Source organism: Triturus cristatus, chromosome 1_2 (assembly GCF_964204655.1).
Source record: "Triturus cristatus chromosome 1_2, aTriCri1.1, whole genome shotgun sequence".
Lineage (NCBI taxonomy): Eukaryota > Metazoa > Chordata > Amphibia > Caudata > Salamandridae > Triturus > Triturus cristatus.
The window spans coordinates 488,838,515-488,858,509 of record NC_140580.1 but is presented as its reverse complement, the minus strand read 5'-3'; positions in this window follow the sequence as shown (position 1 = coordinate 488,858,509).

Sequence of the window (19,995 nt, the reverse complement as noted above, 5' to 3'; positions counted from 1 at the left end):
CCAGTCACAGACCCACTCAGACACTCATGCACCAACTCACAAACCCAATTAGAGAGTTGTACACTCACTCTCAATGCACTCAGACACTCACACACACTGTCATAGAAATAGTCAAACTCTCACATACACCCTGTGACAGAGCTTCTGAGACAGTTAGTTATGCACCCACTGACAGACCCACTCAAATTCTCATACATGCACTCACAGACACTGTCAGAAAGTCAAACATGTTTTTATAGAGTTAGTTAGATAGTAATGTGCCTAGTGTAATGCACAGAATTCCTTATTTAGAGTTCTGCATTTTAAATGTGCTGGTTTTGTTTTGTATATTTGCGACTACATCATGAATCTATCGATGTCGTCGGTATTATTTCAAAAAATTTAAAATAAAAAATATGTTTAAAGAAAACTAGTAACTTTTTGTCAATAGGGTGGCTCTGAGAAGAAATGTTGTGTTTATTGTAAGTATGTGAAAGCTACACTTAAGTTTGGATGTAGAGTTTCAGGTTGCTGAGAAATACCCTGTTGCCTTCATCTGTGAAGTGGACTCCATCACTTCTATCGATTCCACACATGTCAAAACACAGGTTGTTGTTGTGGATAGAACCCATGTTATGGTCTTTGAGGAATGCAGAACCAGTATAATTAACATGTTTTCTGGCTTTGTCAATCTGTGGACAGAACTGATTTGACCACTTCCAGTTCTGCCTTTGACATATATTGGAGTGAACCAAGACAGTGTGAGAGAAAAGTGTCATCAAATATGCAAAGGTATCCATCATTAGGATTTCCAGTCCTACCACAGTCAGTGTGCCTAGATCATTGCCACCACAGTGCAGAAGGACGAGGTCTTGGGGTTGGGAATCCACAATGCTTTTAACCAAAGGCAGAAATTGATGCCACATCAGTCCTCTCTTGCCAATCCAAGTAATGACCATATTAGTCAAACCCAAGTCCCTGTCAACGCCACTCTTTCTAGCAGCCTCTCTAGCCCAAAAGACATAGCTGTAGCCCACAATCCACACTCTAACCATTTTGAGGTAAAGCAGCAGCAGCAGTAAGAGAAGACTGGAGCTGAATGAGACAGTTTCCAAAATTTGAAAGGCAGTTTTAATGGAGGTATGCTCCGGTTTAAATGAAGACCATATTTGATTGGATGCTGTGAATATGGAGGGGAATACAATTAGGTAGTGTCTTGAAAGCTTAAGTAACTAGATGTATGATTGGCTGCCGTAAACATAAAAATGTTTAATGCAGACTTGGATGTGCTTTTTATTCTGTACAGTAAACCACACCTGCTGCAGCTCATTTTTTAACTAGTATGCTCCTTCTAGAACGTGCTGGTGACGTACTTGTTTTAGTGCGATGCTATGGAGCCTGTGCTAAGAGCTTATTGGGAGAAGGGTGTTAAAGAGAGAGTTGTCTGGTTTCATACATTACAAGCCTTTTGAGTCATTGTTGTGAAACAAGGGTTAGATTTCCTAGTGAGGTCTTGCTAATAAAGTGTCCAGTACTATTAGAGTCATAAACCTAACAAGCTAAATTTGTTTTGGACTCTCATTTGTTTTTTTCTTTCAAATTAATCGCCACAATCATGAATAAGTCACAAATATGCAGAAATAACCTTCCAATATGGTGCTTCCTTATAAAAGTGTTTGAAAGGGTTAAGACACACCACCCATTCAGAAGTGGAATTACAAACTAGCAGATGAAAGATATGTTTTAACTTGCTTCCTTCCACTATCAGACAGTGCAAAGTTGAAAAGGTTGCCATTAATGGTCGTTTTGTATGAGAGTGGTGTGCCATTCTTATGCTTAGTCTTTGCATTTCCTGAGAGTACTGAATCTATCTGATTAGAGCAAAAAAAATATTTAATCAATTAACTCAATTTTCAGGTACGTAAAGTACATTTAATTTGGAGGAAATAAACAATTAAAAAGATACATGAGTATGTGAGAATGTTAAGAGACAGTATGAATTTTACCCCAAAAATAATCAAACTACATGAGCTGATCTATGAGTGGTAGTGTGAGTGGTTTGATATATTTATTATAAAGTGAGTAGGACACTTTTTGCAAGTATGAATATGGAACAGTTTGTCTGATGTGCAGACTAGGTGTGTGAGAAGGTGTTTTACAACGTGCTGCCCTGGAATTGTATATTGTATATCTGCTGTATATTGTACATCTGCTGTTTTAGTACATGCTCTAATTTCTAGAAAGAAATGCATGTTAGGGTTAAACATATACTTAACAATTCATTAGATTTACATGTCAATATATGACATGCTGCTCACAGTAATGTTTTTCTTTGAATTCTGGGACTTGTAGTCCTGTTATTGTCATTACAAAGAGGAATACAAGACCTAGAATTGAAAGGAAAAACATGCACTGTGTGTGGAAATGACGCATTCATCTGTGAAACTTGCCAGCTATGTATTAGATACACACAGGCTGCAATTACATGTTTAAAGGACTACTTAACAGGCTGTCACAATCAATGCTGCAGACCTACTAATAGCTTTTAATTTACAGACCTTGGGCACAAGTACTACTACTTTACAAGGGAACTGTGCTGCATGCCTGCTAGTAGCATTCAATTTACAGACCCTGGGTACAGGTAGTACTACTTTACTAAGGACTTATAAGTAAATTAAATATGCCAATAAAATATGCCAACTGGGGATAATCCAATGTGACCATGTTTTAAGGAGTGAGCACATGCACTTTAGCATTGGTTAGCAATGGTAAAGTGCACATAGTCATAAGGCTGGTGAAAACAAGATCGACAAAAATGGAGGAGGAAAGCAAAAAGATTGGGGGGAGACCACCCAACGGCTAACAGGTCAAACGGAGCTTGTCACTTTATAAGTATACTTAAAACTAGCGTAATTGATGGTAGATGGGGTAGATGTTTGACCCATCTACCATTTGGGGTAAGTGTTTGACATTTCCACACCAAGAAAAATGTTTGCTTTATAAGAAAGTCAGACGCATCTCTTTGAGTTATTATAAGGGTGCACTAACGAATACAACGATCATCACAAAAAAGTAGTAGCACACTGAGCTGTATATGTAAAATACAATTCTGACACACAAGAATCCATACCTGCATGTTTCAAACTGTGCTTTGTGGCAGGCATATTAACCCTAAATGCTATTTTTTAATGTACCCCAGGGAGTTGGTGGTAGGGGGCGCACAGCTCCCCACATTTGTTTACATTATAATGCACTACTTATGATCTCACATATTATATCACTCATTACATGGTCAGTGACATCACTGATAACAGCACTGATGACATCTCAAATGGCATCACTGATGACATCATCCACAGAATCTCTGATGCACCCACTTAGATCCCGTATAATTGTTCAGACACCCACTCCAACATCTACACTACCATTCTCAAATCCATTCACACACCCATACCAGTACTTAAACAGCCACTCACTGATTCATAGATCAACACACAAATCTACTCACAAATCCACTCACTAACCCATGCAGCCACTCATACACCCACTCACTAACTAAAACAACCATTGACATATCCACTCACACCCGTACAGCCACTCAGACACTAAGTCAGTCACCCATAGAACTATACACACCTACACACTTACCCATATAGTCAATCACACAGCCACATACTCACCCATACAGTTACACACATTCACTCACTTACACAGATGTTAACATGTACTCGCTCACCTATATAGTCACTGACACAAGCACACACTTACCCTTACAGAAACTCTCACATTCACTCACTCACCCATACAGTCACTCACATACCCCATCACTCACCTATACAGCCTTTCACATACCCAGTTGCTCACCCATATACCACTGACACATTCATTCACTCACCAACACAGCCATACACACAATCAGTCACCCATACAGCCCCTCACGTATACACTCACTAACCCATACAGCCACTGGCTCACCACTCACTCATCCTTATAGGCAGTCACACACACCCTCACCAACCCTCACAGACACCCATAGATGTACTCAGACAATCAATCACTCATACATAGCGAAACTCACACACCCGCTAAAACACCCATACAGCCACTTAGACACCAACTGACAGAGAAATACAGACATTCACACAGTCAGTCACTAACCCATACATTCACTGACACACCTAATCACTCACTTATACAGTCAGTCACATACCCACTGAATCATCCAAACAGGCACTCATACACCCACTGATTCACCAATACACCTAGGTATATATATTTAACACACATAAACTTTTTAAAAACACTAACAGTTACTGGATGATGTCATCAGTGATGTCACTGACCATGTCATGCGTGATTTAATATGCGAGGTCATATACAGTGTACTGCGGAGGTGTGAGTTATATTTAGCTCACCAACTTTAATGGCTGAATTTCATTGGTTTTGTACAAGTGAAACCTGAGCCTAACTGGAACATCCCTATAACCTTTGTTTTTTTCAATGAATTTCCTTTAAAAAAAAAAAAATTACATTTCCTAACTATAAAGTCCTTGTAACCCTTGGTTTTTTCAGTAAAAAAAAAGATATATATATATGTTTTTTCCTGCGTACTTTGCAAAAGAATATGGCCTGCCCTTTGAGAGAATCACATGGGCAATTCAAAATTCAAAGAGACTTCCTCCAGTCATCAAGGCTCTACAGAGCAGAAACGTTGGGATTGTGAGCCTCCTGCCTCTGGTCATATTTCATGAATTAAACGGATTTGAATGCAACACAACCAGAGTCGGTGCACCTCTTTTGAAGTGTGAAGGAGGGTTTGTGTGCATTTATATTCTTGAAGCCTCACACCAGCAGCACTGGCCGCCCTGCCAAGGTCGTGGGCTCCCTGCGTGGCGAATTGTGAATTGTGTTAATTATTGGAGCCTGACCTGCTTGTCCCCGGAGAAAAGAAAGGATTCTCTGAGTGTGGCGAGTAAGGGAAGCAAAAGGAAGGAATTCCGGCATTGTGGGCTGTTGTTGCTTTCAAGAAGTAAGTGAAAATGTCAAAACAGACTGTGCAGTTGAAGCTTACTTAATTTTGTGTGCATGGGGAAAACATGAAATAAAGAAGAAGGTTTCCAACGCAGGAATACTAAAATGTCATGGACTTAATTGGGCTGTTCACGTTCCTTTTAAAGTTGTACTTTTTCCCCTGCACACTTTGCAAAAGAATATGGCCTGTGCTTTAAGAGAATCACGTGGGCAATTCAAAATGCAAAGAGACTTCCTCCCGTGATCAAGGCTCTACAGAGCAGAAACGTTGGGATTGTGAGCCTCCTGCCTCTGTTCATATTTCATGAATTAAACGGACTTAAATGCAACACAACCAGAGTCGGTGCACCTCTTTTGAAGTGTGAAGGAGGGATTGTGTGTATTTATATGCTGGAAGCCCCGCACCAGCAGCACTGGCCGCCCTGCCAGGGTCGTAGGCTCCCTGCGTGGCGAATTGTGGATTATATATATATATATATATATATATATATATATATATATATATATATATATATATATATATATATATATATATATATATATATATATATGTGTATATACGGTCGCCAGCAGATAGTTATAGTTAGGACTGTGTTTCCATAGGTAATCTCAAAATTCTATTTTGAATAACTTTGGCGCCGGTTGACGAATCTTCGCGAAATTTTCAAAACTCCGCTCAGCTCCTGCCCTGAAAGTCTCGGGGGGATTCGTCAAGCGGGGGCCGAGAAAAAAGGGGGTTCCCAAAACCTGTTTTCCCCATGCATTTTCTCATAGGACCTTTAGTCGAAGGTACAGCCCGAATGGCTGAACAGAATTACTTGAAATTTGGCAGAGAGGTAGTCCTCAGGTCAGGGGTGTGCCTTTTGCATATATGGAGTCAATCTGTTCAGTAGTTCCTGAGAAAATTGTAGTTAAAAGCACATACATATCTATAGCCGCGCACAGTGCGCGCAGCCGCGCACCCTAATGTGCGCGAGCGTAATTCTGATTGGTTGTTACATGTCAGTCAACGTTCGAATCGGTCGAAATCAGGAAGTGTCGGCCGCCATTTTGTTTGTTGTGGGTGCGAAAGTGAAAAATAGAGGTGGTGAACGTGAAAAGGGGGCAGAGTAGAGAGTTCCTGACCCCCTAGCCTTTGTCAGGGGGTCGCTAAAGGACCCCGAAGGGTGAAAAAACATTTTTTTTTTTTTTTTAAATCGTGGGGTGAAAAACCATAAAAAAAAAAATTAGCATTTAAAAAACCGTACAAATTCACTTAAAAAACCATAGGTTTCACACACGTTATAGTTAGGAATTAGCATTTAAAAAACCTTGCAAATTCACTTCAAAAACCATAGGTTTCACACATGTTATAGTTAGGTGGACATTTCACTCGCAAAAAACCAATGAAATTCCTCCGTTATAGTTAGTTCAGATAACTATAACTCGCGCGACCGCCACTCTATCACAAGGATGATGTCATCAGTGATGTTATGAGTGATGCCACTGACCATGTCATGAGTGATGTAATATGTGACGTCATGAGCAGTGGATTGCGGGCGCGCGAGTTATAGTTATCTGAACTAACTACAACGGAGGAATTTCATTGGTTTTTTACAAGTGAAATGTCCACCTAACTATAACATGTGTGAAACCTATGGTTTTTTAAGTGAATATATATATATATATATATATATATGCAAAAAAGAAGCAGAGAACTCTGGGTAGTTCTCAAGTTTAGGTGGAAAGCAGCTCCTGTATGGAGCACTCTCAACACCAGCGACACTCTAGATCTGCTCACCTCACCTGTACAAATGGCAAAAGACTTTGTCCTTTTCTATCTCGGCGTGGATGGCACTGTGCTAATCCTATGCTTAAAGATTTTGATAGAAAAACAGACATTTGAGGTGAGCAGATCTAGAGTGTCGCTGGTGTTGAGAGTGCTCCATACAGGAGCTGCTTTCCACCTAAACTTGAGAACTACCCAGAGTTCTCTGCTTCTTTTTTGCATAATTTATTCGTCACTCTATGCCTGAAAGGGTATTTCTTTGATATATATATATATATATATATATATATATATATATATCAAGGTTCACAGTTACCCAAAGGTGCAGGGTGCACTCCCTGTCAGCACGTTCAAATCAAGGCAAGAGGCAGACAATACCCAGCGCCCGCAGAGCCTGACGCGTTTCGGGACTCCTCCCTTCTTCTGAGGCTTCTCTGCAAACTGAACGACTGCCAACCACAAGACTCCAGTGTTTCTCCCAATTAAATTTATTTCAACAATCACTCTCAGGTGAGTAAATAGAACACTTGCATTCTGGGACCGGTAGTCTTAAATATAATACCCCAGTGGGTTTGGTGGCAGGCATCCAGTAAAAAATAAATCACAAATCACAGGTATATCTGCCGGGTTCTCTCCTGTTCAAGTTTATGCCAGATTGGTCCGCTACGCCGATTTTCACACCAGCAGCGGAACCGCATGTTTTGCGGCGGTGCATCCCCCCGGCTGGGTCAGCCGGAATAAATCAAGGTTCACAGTTACCCAAAGGTGCAGGGTGCACTCCCTGTCAGCACGTTCAAATCAAGGCAAGAGGCAGACAATACCCAGCGCCCGCAGAGCCTGACGCGTTTCGGGACTCCTCCCTTCTTCTGAGGCTTCTCTGCAAACTGAACGACTGCCAACCACAAGACTCCAGTGTTTCTCCCAATTAAATTTATTTCAACAATCACTCTCAGGTGAGTAAATAGAACACTTGCATTCTGGGACCGGTAGTCTTAAATATAATACCCCAGTGGGTTTGGTGGCAGGCATCCAGTAAAAAATAAATCACAAATCACAGGTATATCTGCCGGGTTCTCTCCTGTTCAAGTTTATGCCAGATTGGTCCGCTACGCCGATTTTCACACCAGCAGCGGAACCGCATGTTTTGCGGCGGTGCATCCCCCCGGCTGGGTCAGCCGGAATAAATCAAGGTTCACAGTTACCCAAAGGTGCAGGGTGCACTCCCTGTCAGCACGTTCAAATCAAGGCAAGAGGCAGACAATACCCAGCGCCCGCAGAGCCTGACGCGTTTCGGGACTCCTCCCTTCTTCTGAGGCTTCTCTGCAAACTGAACGACTGCCAACCACAAGACTCCAGTGTTTCTCCCAATTAAATTTATTTCAACAATCACTCTCAGGTGAGTAAATAGAACACTTGCATTCTGGGACCGGTAGTCTTAAATATAATACCCCAGTGGGTTTGGTGGCAGGCATCCAGTAAAAAATAAATCACAAATCACAGGTATATCTGCCGGGTTCTCTCCTGTTCAAGTTTATGCCAGATTGGTCCGCTACGCCGATTTTCACACCAGCAGCGGAACCGCATGTTTTGCGGCGGTGCATCCCCCCGGCTGGGTCAGCCGGAATAAATCAAGGTTCACAGTTACCCAAAGGTGCAGGGTGCACTCCCTGTCAGCACGTTCAAATCAAGGCAAGAGGCAGACAATACCCAGCGCCCGCAGAGCCTGACGCGTTTCGGGACTCCTCCCTTCTTCTGAGGCTTCTCTGCAAACTGAACGACTGCCAACCACAAGACTCCAGTGTTTCTCCCAATTAAATTTATTTCAACAATCACTCTCAGGTGAGTAAATAGAACACTTGCATTCTGGGACCGGTAGTCTTAAATATAATACCCCAGTGGGTTTGGTGGCAGGCATCCAGTAAAAAATAAATCACAAATCACAGGTATATCTGCCGGGTTCTCTCCTGTTCAAGTTTATGCCAGATTGGTCCGCTACGCCGATTTTCACACCAGCAGCGGAACCGCATGTTTTGCGGCGGTGCATCCCCCCGGCTGGGTCAGCCGGAATAAATCAAGGTTCACAGTTACCCAAAGGTGCAGGGTGCACTCCCTGTCAGCACGTTCAAATCAAGGCAAGAGGCAGACAATACCCAGCGCCCGCAGAGCCTGACGCGTTTCGGGACTCCTCCCTTCTTCTGAGGCTTCTCTGCAAACTGAACGACTGCCAACCACAAGACTCCAGTGTTTCTCCCAATTAAATTTATTTCAACAATCACTCTCAGGTGAGTAAATAGAACACTTGCATTCTGGTACCCAGTATTTAAGACTACCGGTCCCAGAATGCAAGTGTTCTATTTACTCACCTGAGAGTGATTGTTGAAATAAATTTAATTGGGAGAAACACTGGAGTCTTGTGGTTGGCAGTCGTTCAGTTTGCAGAGAAGCCTCAGAAGAAGGGAGGAGTCCCGAAACGCGTCAGGCTCTGCGGGCGCTGGGTATTGTCTGCCTCTTGCCTTGATTTGAACGTGCTGACAGGGAGTGCACCCTGCACCTTTGGGTAACTGTGAACCTTGATTTATTCCGGCTGACCCAGCCGGGGGGATGCACCGCCGCAAAACATGCGGTTCCGCTGCTGGTGTGAAAATCGGCGTAGCGGACCAATCTGGCATAAACTTGAACAGGAGAGAACCCGGCAGATATACCTGTGATTTGTGATTTATTTTTTACTGGATGCCTGCCACCAAACCCACTGGGGTATTATATTTAAGACTACCGGTCCCAGAATGCAAGTGTTCTATTTACTCACCTGAGAGTGATTGTTGAAATAAATTTAATTGGGAGAAACACTGGAGTCTTGTGGTTGGCAGTCGTTCAGTTTGCAGAGAAGCCTCAGAAGAAGGGAGGAGTCCCGAAACGCGTCAGGCTCTGCGGGCGCTGGGTATTGTCTGCCTCTTGCCTTGATTTGAACGTGCTGACAGGGAGTGCACCCTGCACCTTTGGGTAACTGTGAACCTTGATTTATTCCGGCTGACCCAGCCGGGGGGATGCACCGCCGCAAAACATGCGGTTCCGCTGCTGGTGTGAAAATCGGCGTAGCGGACCAATCTGGCATAAACTTGAACAGGAGAGAACCCGGCAGATATACCTGTGATTTGTGATTTATTTTTTACTGGATGCCTGCCACCAAACCCACTGGGGTATTATATTTAAGACTACCGGTCCCAGAATGCAAGTGTTCTATTTACTCACCTGAGAGTGATTGTTGAAATAAATTTAATTGGGAGAAACACTGGAGTCTTGTGGTTGGCAGTCGTTCAGTTTGCAGAGAAGCCTCAGAAGAAGGGAGGAGTCCCGAAACGCGTCAGGCTCTGCGGGCGCTGGGTATTGTCTGCCTCTTGCCTTGATTTGAACGTGCTGACAGGGAGTGCACCCTGCACCTTTGGGTAACTGTGAACCTTGATTTATTCCGGCTGACCCAGCCGGGGGGATGCACCGCCGCAAAACATGCGGTTCCGCTGCTGGTGTGAAAATCGGCGTAGCGGACCAATCTGGCATAAACTTGAACAGGAGAGAACCCGGCAGATATACCTGTGATTTGTGATTTATTTTTTACTGGATGCCTGCCACCAAACCCACTGGGGTATTATATTTAAGACTACCGGTCCCAGAATGCAAGTGTTCTATTTACTCACCTGAGAGTGATTGTTGAAATAAATTTAATTGGGAGAAACACTGGAGTCTTGTGGTTGGCAGTCGTTCAGTTTGCAGAGAAGCCTCAGAAGAAGGGAGGAGTCCCGAAACGCGTCAGGCTCTGCGGGCGCTGGGTATTGTCTGCCTCTTGCCTTGATTTGAACGTGCTGACAGGGAGTGCACCCTGCACCTTTGGGTAACTGTGAACCTTGATTTATTCCGGCTGACCCAGCCGGGGGGATGCACCGCCGCAAAACATGCGGTTCCGCTGCTGGTGTGAAAATCGGCGTAGCGGACCAATCTGGCATAAACTTGAACAGGAGAGAACCCGGCAGATATACCTGTGATTTGTGATTTATTTTTTACTGGATGCCTGCCACCAAACCCACTGGGGTATTATATTTAAGACTACCGGTCCCAGAATGCAAGTGTTCTATTTACTCACCTGAGAGTGATTGTTGAAATAAATTTAATTGGGAGAAACACTGGAGTCTTGTGGTTGGCAGTCGTTCAGTTTGCAGAGAAGCCTCAGAAGAAGGGAGGAGTCCCGAAACGCGTCAGGCTCTGCGGGCGCTGGGTATTGTCTGCCTCTTGCCTTGATTTGAACGTGCTGACAGGGAGTGCACCCTGCACCTTTGGGTAACTGTGAACCTTGATTTATTCCGGCTGACCCAGCCGGGGGGATGCACCGCCGCAAAACATGCGGTTCCGCTGCTGGTGTGAAAATCGGCGTAGCGGACCAATCTGGCATAAACTTGAACAGGAGAGAACCCGGCAGATATACCTGTGATTTGTGATTTATTTTTTACTGGATGCCTGCCACCAAACCCACTGGGGTATTATATTTAAGACTACCGGTCCCAGAATGCAAGTGTTCTATTTACTCACCTGAGAGTGATTGTTGAAATAAATTTAATTGGGAGAAACACTGGAGTCTTGTGGTTGGCAGTCGTTCAGTTTGCAGAGAAGCCTCAGAAGAAGGGAGGAGTCCCGAAATGCGTCAGGCTCTGCGGGCGCTGGGTATTGTCTGCCTCTTGCCTTGATTTGAACGTGCTGACAGGGAGTGCACCCTGCACCTTTGGGTAACTGTGAACCTTGATTTATTCCGGCTGACCCAGCCGGGGGGATGCACCGCCGCAAAACATGCGGTTCCGCTGCTGGTGTGAAAATCGGCGTAGCGGACCAATCTGGCATAAACTTGAACAGGAGAGAACCCGGCAGATATACCTGTGATTTGTGATTTATTTTTTACTGGATGCCTGCCACCAAACCCACTGGGGTATTATATTTAAGACTACCGGTCCCAGAATGCAAGTGTTCTATTTACTCACCTGAGAGTGATTGTTGAAATAAATTTAATTGGGAGAAACACTGGAGTCTTGTGGTTGGCAGTCGTTCAGTTTGCAGAGAAGCCTCAGAAGAAGGGAGGAGTCCCGAAACGCGTCAGGCTCTGCGGGCGCTGGGTATTGTCTGCCTCTTGCCTTGATTTGAACGTGCTGACAGGGAGTGCACCCTGCACCTTTGGGTAACTGTGAACCTTGATTTATTCCGGCTGACCCAGCCGGGGGGATGCACCGCCGCAAAACATGCGGTTCCGCTGCTGGTGTGAAAATCGGCGTAGCGGACCAATCTGGCATAAACTTGAACAGGAGAGAACCCGGCAGATATACCTGTGATTTGTGATTTATTTTTTACTGGATGCCTGCCACCAAACCCACTGGGGTATTATATTTAAGACTACCGGTCCCAGAATGCAAGTGTTCTATTTACTCACCTGAGAGTGATTGTTGAAATAAATTTAATTGGGAGAAACACTGGAGTCTTGTGGTTGGCAGTCGTTCAGTTTGCAGAGAAGCCTCAGAAGAAGGGAGGAGTCCCGAAACGCGTCAGGCTCTGCGGGCGCTGGGTATTGTCTGCCTCTTGCCTTGATTTGAACGTGCTGACAGGGAGTGCACCCTGCACCTTTGGGTAACTGTGAACCTTGATTTATTCCGGCTGACCCAGCCGGGGGGATGCACCGCCGCAAAACATGCGGTTCCGCTGCTGGTGTGAAAATCGGCGTAGCGGACCAATCTGGCATAAACTTGAACAGGAGAGAACCCGGCAGATATACCTGTGATTTGTGATTTATTTTTTACTGGATGCCTGCCACCAAACCCACTGGGGTATTATATTTAAGACTACTGGTCCCAGAATGCAAGTGTTCTATTTACTCACCTGAGAGTGATTGTTGAAATAAATTTAATTGGGAGAAACACTGGAGTCTTGTGGTTGGCAGTCGTTCAGTTTGCAGAGAAGCCTCAGAAGAAGGGAGGAGTCCCGAAACGCGTCAGGCTCTGCGGGCGCTGGGTATTGTCTGCCTCTTGCCTTGATTTGAACGTGCTGACAGGGAGTGCACCCTGCACCTTTGGGTAACTGTGAACCTTGATTTATTCCGGCTGACCCAGCCGGGGGGATGCACCGCCGCAAAACATGCGGTTCCGCTGCTGGTGTGAAAATCGGCGTAGCGGACCAATCTGGCATAAACTTGAACAGGAGAGAACCCGGCAGATATACCTGTGATTTGTGATTTATTTTTTACTGGATGCCTGCCACCAAACCCACTGGGGTATTATATTTAAGACTACCGGTCCCAGAATGCAAGTGTTCTATTTACTCACCTGAGAGTGATTGTTGAAATAAATTTAATTGGGAGAAACACTGGAGTCTTGTGGTTGGCAGTCGTTCAGTTTGCAGAGAAGCCTCAGAAGAAGGGAGGAGTCCCGAAACGCGTCAGGCTCTGCGGGCGCTGGGTATTGTCTGCCTCTTGCCTTGATTTGAACGTGCTGACAGGGAGTGCACCCTGCACCTTTGGGTAACTGTGAACCTTGATTTATTCCGGCTGACCCAGCCGGGGGGATGCACCGCCGCAAAACATGCGGTTCCGCTGCTGGTGTGAAAATCGGCGTAGCGGACCAATCTGGCATAAACTTGAACAGGAGAGAACCCGGCAGATATACCTGTGATTTGTGATTTATTTTTTACTGGATGCCTGCCACCAAACCCACTGGGGTATTATATTTAAGACTACCGGTCCCAGAATGCAAGTGTTCTATTTACTCACCTGAGAGTGATTGTTGAAATAAATTTAATTGGGAGAAACACTGGAGTCTTGTGGTTGGCAGTCGTTCAGTTTGCAGAGAAGCCTCAGAAGAAGGGAGGAGTCCCGAAACGCGTCAGGCTCTGCGGGCGCTGGGTATTGTCTGCCTCTTGCCTTGATTTGAACGTGCTGACAGGGAGTGCACCCTGCACCTTTGGGTAACTGTGAACCTTGATTTATTCCGGCTGACCCAGCCGGGGGGATGCACCGCCGCAAAACATGCGGTTCCGCTGCTGGTGTGAAAATCGGCGTAGCGGACCAATCTGGCATAAACTTGAACAGGAGAGAACCCGGCAGATATACCTGTGATTTGTGATTTATTTTTTACTGGATGCCTGCCACCAAACCCACTGGGGTATTATATTTAAGACTACCGGTCCCAGAATGCAAGTGTTCTATTTACTCACCTGAGAGTGATTGTTGAAATAAATTTAATTGGGAGAAACACTGGAGTCTTGTGGTTGGCAGTCGTTCAGTTTGCAGAGAAGCCTCAGAAGAAGGGAGGAGTCCCGAAACGCGTCAGGCTCTGCGGGCGCTGGGTATTGTCTGCCTCTTGCCTTGATTTGAACGTGCTGACAGGGAGTGCACCCTGCACCTTTGGGTAACTGTGAACCTTGATTTATTCCGGCTGACCCAGCCGGGGGGATGCACCGCCGCAAAACATGCGGTTCCGCTGCTGGTGTGAAAATCGGCGTAGCGGACCAATCTGGCATAAACTTGAACAGGAGAGAACCCGGCAGATATACCTGTGATTTGTGATTTATTTTTTACTGGATGCCTGCCACCAAACCCACTGGGGTATTATATTTAAGACTACCGGTCCCAGAATGCAAGTGTTCTATTTACTCACCTGAGAGTGATTGTTGAAATAAATTTAATTGGGAGAAACACTGGAGTCTTGTGGTTGGCAGTCGTTCAGTTTGCAGAGAAGCCTCAGAAGAAGGGAGGAGTCCCGAAACGCGTCAGGCTCTGCGGGCGCTGGGTATTGTCTGCCTCTTGCCTTGATTTGAACGTGCTGACAGGGAGTGCACCCTGCACCTTTGGGTAACTGTGAACCTTGATTTATTCCGGCTGACCCAGCCGGGGGGATGCACCGCCGCAAAACATGCGGTTCCGCTGCTGGTGTGAAAATCGGCGTAGCGGACCAATCTGGCATAAACTTGAACAGGAGAGAACCCGGCAGATATACCTGTGATTTGTGATTTATTTTTTACTGGATGCCTGCCACCAAACCCACTGGGGTATTATATTTAAGACTACCGGTCCCAGAATGCAAGTGTTCTATTTACTCACCTGAGAGTGATTGTTGAAATAAATTTAATTGGGAGAAACACTGGAGTCTTGTGGTTGGCAGTCGTTCAGTTTGCAGAGAAGCCTCAGAAGAAGGGAGGAGTCCCGAAACGCGTCAGGCTCTGCGGGCGCTGGGTATTGTCTGCCTCTTGCCTTGATTTGAACGTGCTGACAGGGAGTGCACCCTGCACCTTTGGGTAACTGTGAACCTTGATTTATTCCGGCTGACCCAGCCGGGGGGATGCACCGCCGCAAAACATGCGGTTCCGCTGCTGGTGTGAAAATCGGCGTAGCGGACCAATCTGGCATAAACTTGAACAGGAGAGAACCCGGCAGATATACCTGTGATTTGTGATTTATTTTTTACTGGATGCCTGCCACCAAACCCACTGGGGTATTATATTTAAGACTACCGGTCCCAGAATGCAAGTGTTCTATTTACTCACCTGAGAGTGATTGTTGAAATAAATTTAATTGGGAGAAACACTGGAGTCTTGTGGTTGGCAGTCGTTCAGTTTGCAGAGAAGCCTCAGAAGAAGGGAGGAGTCCCGAAACGCGTCAGGCTCTGCGGGCGCTGGGTATTGTCTGCCTCTTGCCTTGATTTGAACGTGCTGACAGGGAGTGCACCCTGCACCTTTGGGTAACTGTGAACCTTGATTTATTCCGGCTGACCCAGCCGGGGGGATGCACCGCCGCAAAACATGCGGTTCCGCTGCTGGTGTGAAAATCGGCGTAGCGGACCAATCTGGCATAAACTTGAACAGGAGAGAACCCGGCAGATATACCTGTGATTTGTGATTTATTTTTTACTGGATGCCTGCCACCAAACCCACTGGGGTATTATATTTAAGACTACCGGTCCCAGAATGCAAGTGTTCTATTTACTCACCTGAGAGTGATTGTTGAAATAAATTTAATTGGGAGAAACACTGGAGTCTTGTGGTTGGCAGTCGTTCAGTTTGCAGAGAAGCCTCAGAAGAAGGGAGGAGTCCCGAAACGCGTCAGGCTCTGCGGGCGCTGGGTATTGTCTGCCTCTTGCCTTGATTTGAACGTGCTGACAGGGAGTGCACCCTGCACCTTTGGGTAACTGTGAACCTTGATATATATATATATATATATATATATTACTAGGGGTGGGCGGAATTTGCGAAAGCGACTTTCGCAAATTATCGCGAACATGTTTAAAATCTCCGCAAACACGCGGAAATATCGCAAAGATGCGGAAGTTTTTTTCCAGCCCGTTCGCGGTATTTTTTGCGTGTTCGCGGCTCGCCAACTTACCCATGCGGTTGCTTGCGGGCGCGGCCATCTTGTTTTCACTCTTCTCGCGGTGCATGATAGCGAGAAGAAAGACGTGATTGCGCAACACATGACGTTACTGCGGGCGCGAACTGTCGCGAGACAGCGCAAATGGCTACCAACATCCAACATCTTGTGGAGAACGCGACCGGATTGGGAAAACTTGTCGGCGAACGCGGGGATTCAGGTAAGGCGATCGCGCGCGCGCGAGAATGTATTATTTTACAGCGCGAGCAAGAACCAAATTATCGCTAAACTGCGGAATGCGGAAATTTTGACATTTTCGCGCTCTCCGCGGAACGCGAAAATGTAAAATTATCGCAATTTCCGCGAGCGGAACGGAAATGCAGCCCAGGCCTATATATTACCTACTGGCGGTCGCCAGTAGGTGGTTATAGTTAGGACCTATCTGCAACATTCTATTCCCATTAACTTTGGTGCCGGTTGACGAATCTACGCGAATTTCTCAAAACTTTTGGCCAGCTCCGGTCCACTCCTATCCTGAAAGTCTCATGGTGATTCGTCAAGCGGGGGCCAAGAAAAAAGGGGGGTCCCAAAACATATTTTCCCCATGCAATTTTCCATAGGAACCTTTAGTTGCAGCTACAGACCGAACTACTCTACGGAATTACACCAAATTTGGCAAAAAGGTAGCCCTTGGTTCAGAGTCATGCCTTTTGATTAAATGGTGTAAATTCGTTCAGTAGTTCCTGAGAAAATCAAAAGTAAAATCACATATATATCTGGGCGGAGCCTAACCACACATCTCATCGTGAGATCTGATTGGCTATCAGCACTTCTTCCAAGAAGTGTTGGCAGCCTTCTTGGGACCAATATACATGATAGCACCTCATTAGCATTGCAGTTAATAGAAGGTTTTAAGACTTTACATTATAAATCATTTGTTGATGGTACCATACTCATTTTAGGAATTGTGGTGTGTTCTAAGGTGATTGTACCATGTGAAAAAGCCTTCTGCTGGGATATCATGAATCATGTTTGAGAGAAAACTATTTTCTCATGCTTTTCCCACAGAGGATTGGAAGGTGATCTATAAGCTAAACTGAGAGCATATTTTCTGTAAATTCACATTTTCTTTCTCAGTCATGTGAGAATGAAGTCTGATATTCTCAGTAAAACATGTACATCTAACAAGGGCAGAGACTGTCAGTTGATTCCTTTGTGTTCTACTGCAGCTTCCCAGAGTGTCCTAAAGAACAACTAGAGCGCTAACAGTCCTACTTATGACAAACGTATTGCACATCTGAAGCCATTTTGATTGGAATTAACTGGTAACACTTCAAACATTTAATTTAAAAAGGAACACAATGAGGGGGTTCATTTTGCCATAGAAATTATAATTAGTGCTGAAGAAAGAAAAATTAGGACACATTTTAAGTAACTTCTCAAATCCTCTTCTATGTCATTAAAAAATTCTGACATGCAGACCGAAACATGCCCTTTTAATACCAGCAGCAGACTTCCGTGGTGAGCAGTAGCTTTACTACAGTGATCTAATGAGCAACTAGAGTGCTGACATTCAGAATTTATGGCAAATGTGTGACATATCTGAATACCTTCTTGATGGAATCAAAGTAAAAAACTGAAAGCATTTCCTACTGAGGAGACTGCAATAAATGAGGAAATTAGGAAACTTCATAATAAATAAATCTCCTAAGATGTCCACCAGAGACAAAAGAGCCCAAATGCAGCACAAATATCACCCAGATGTAGCCCACATGTAGCCCAATGACAGAAGTGTGCAAATTTTTTTTTATTTGTTGTGTTTTTGCAGTTTTATATAGTGCAGACTTGTCATGTATTGGAGTGCTTTACATGAGCATTGGTTACATCACACAAGAACAAATTCATTTTAGTTGTAGACATGGGGAGATTAAGTGATTTTACCAGAATCACAGAATGTCGAGTTAAAGCAGAAACTCCAACGTAGTTCCCCAGTTGCAAAGTTTGCAGCTCTGGAAGTAACACCACATTCTCTCCCCTAAGTGCAACATTTAATCAAGTGGTCAACTGGATAAAAAAACATAAAGATAACAAATAATTTAAAAGTGCTTTGTCGCTATTTGAAAACTCAGAAAATATGTCCTCATTTTAGTTTTTTAGAGCACTAACCATAATTTTGATGCAAATAAGACCCTCTCATATATGTAATTTCTAAAGGAAATGCTCTAGGTATTACCGTTTTGATTACATCAAGATGACGTCAGGCGTTCCACACTTTTGTAATAAATATAGAATGTTAGCAATCTAGTTGTTCATTAGGATACTGTTGAGAGGCAGAGGCCAGGGGCATGGACTCTGAAAATTGAAGGCAGGTAGGAGGGTGCAGAGGCAACAATTTGACCACACTGGGCAGGCAGGAAGGGAAGTGGCAGCACAACAGACTATGGAGGGCAATGGAAAGGGGGGCAGGGGCAACAAACCAACAATACAGGACTGGCAAGAGAGGCTGAGGCAATATAAGGCAGTGGTAGTACAACCATACATGCCAACAGACCCGATTCAGCCAGCAAACGTCCAATGTTTTTAAGCTCAAATGGGCTTTATTTGATCTGTCTCCTCTCTACAATCTCCTCTTGTTCAATGTAACTCAAAGGGGAAAATCATTACCCCATTTTTTTTCAAAATCTCCCTCTTACCAAGTTCAAAATGTTTGCAAGTAGGGTACATTGGATCATGGATGGCAGGAGGAATTGGGGTAGGGACATGGACTTGGATAACAGAGGACAGGAGGGACATGGAGAGCTGCACCAAACTGACCCTACAGGGCAGGCATCAGGGTTTGCAGCAGCACAATACACCACACCACACAGGGCATGCAGGACGGGAGTGCAGCACAACAATCCATATAAAGCAATAGGGAGGGGAGAGGACCATGCACATGGAAAACAGAGAACAGAGAACAGAGGGGAAAGAGGCAATGGTAGCTAACTGACCGTAATAGACAGACAGGAGAGAAAGCTGCAGCATAACAGACCATAAAGGGCAGGAGGGACGGATCAGGGGCATTGCAATGGAACAGACAAGCCAGGAGGGAGGGCATAGGGGCCTGCACGTGGAAACAGAGGGCTGGGGGCAAGGGGGCAGCACAGGAGCAGCAAGATGACCATGGAGGTCAGGCAGAATGGGCACTAGAATCAAGACACAACATGGAGAGCAACAGTGAGACAATGATGGCATACAGACAGACCATGGAGGGAAGGTGGGAGGGGTCAGGGGCAGCTAGCTGACCACACAGGGAAGGTGGGAGGGGCTGTCGCAGAATAGAAGACCATGCATGGCAAGCAGGAGGGTTAGTGGCAGCACAATGGCTATGATGGGCAAGAAGGAGGGTGCAGGGGCATGCACAATCGACCATGGAGGATAGAAGGGAGGGTCAGGACCTGGGCACAGACAAGAGAGTTCAGGGGAAGGGGCCTCACAACAGACCATGCAGGGCAGGCAGGAGGAGCAGTTGCAGCACAACAGACCAGGGAGGACAGAAGGGTGTGGCAGTAAAATGGACCATGGAGGACAAGAGGAAGGGGATAGGGGCATGGAATGTGGACAGGCAGGGGGGAGGTGGCAGGGACAGGTTACAGTCAACTGACAATGCTAGGCAGGTGGGAGGGGAGTGGCAGCTCAACAGAACACTCAGAGTAGATAGGAGTGGCAGGTCCATGGAACAAGGTGGGCACAAAGGATGGAGCAGGGGCATGCACAAAGACATCGGAGGGCAGGGGGGAGGAGAATAGGGGCAGCAAACTTAGCACAGAGGCTAAGCAGGAGGTCAATGATG